At 50.0% G+C, this 658-nt stretch overlaps 1 non-coding gene across 1 annotated transcript; it reads left to right on the top strand.

Moving 5' to 3' along the window:
* Positions 1 to 298: 298 nt before the first annotated feature.
* LOC123179644 (5S ribosomal RNA) lies at positions 299 to 417 on the top strand. Its single transcript, XR_006490523.1, has one exon. It is a non-coding gene; the product is annotated as a 5S ribosomal RNA (ribosomal RNA).
* The last annotated feature ends 241 nt before the right edge of the window (positions 418 to 658 follow it).

Here is a 658-nt window from a genome sequence, read left to right as displayed (position 1 = left end):
TTAATTTTTTTTGCACCGCGTGCAAAACAAAACGCACGAGCGCGACGTATGTTTAGCACGTTTTATTATTTTGCACGTTTACGGTAAGTTTTAGCTCGCTGCTCATTATTCACGCGTCTAGCGGCGGCAAGCGTGTTCTGAAAGGGGTCGAAACCATGGTAAATAGGCACTGGTGCAGTTGAACCGTGGTAAAACTCGTCTCCGTAGTTGAGCGGGAGCGGCCAAAGGAATGTGCAATCGTGTGTGGAGTGGAGCTGGGAGGGGCAAGCATAAGGGACGAAGAGGGGGGTAACATGTCGGATGCGATCATACCAGCACTAAAGCACCGGATCCCATCAGAACTCCGAAGTTAAGCGTGCTTGGGCGAGAGTAGTACTAGGATGGGTGACCTCCTGGGAAGTCCTCGTGTTGCATTCCCTTCTTAATTTTTTTGCACCGCGTGCAAAACAAAACGCACGAGCGCGACGTATGTTTAGCACGTTTTATTATTTTGCACGTTTACGGTAAGTTTTAGCTCGCTGCTCATTATTCACGCGTCTAGCGGCGGCAAGCGTGTTCTGAAAGGGGTCGAAGCCATGGTAAATAGGCACTGGTGCAGTTGAACCGTGGTAAAACTCGTCTCCGTAGTTGAGCGGGAGCGGCCAAAGGAATGTGCAAT

The sequence above is a fragment of the Triticum aestivum genome, unplaced genomic scaffold (genome assembly GCF_018294505.1).
Source record: "Triticum aestivum cultivar Chinese Spring unplaced genomic scaffold, IWGSC CS RefSeq v2.1 scaffold145569, whole genome shotgun sequence".
Taxonomy (NCBI): Eukaryota; Viridiplantae; Streptophyta; class Magnoliopsida; order Poales; family Poaceae; genus Triticum; species Triticum aestivum.
This window is presented reverse-complemented; position numbering and strand designations above follow the sequence as displayed.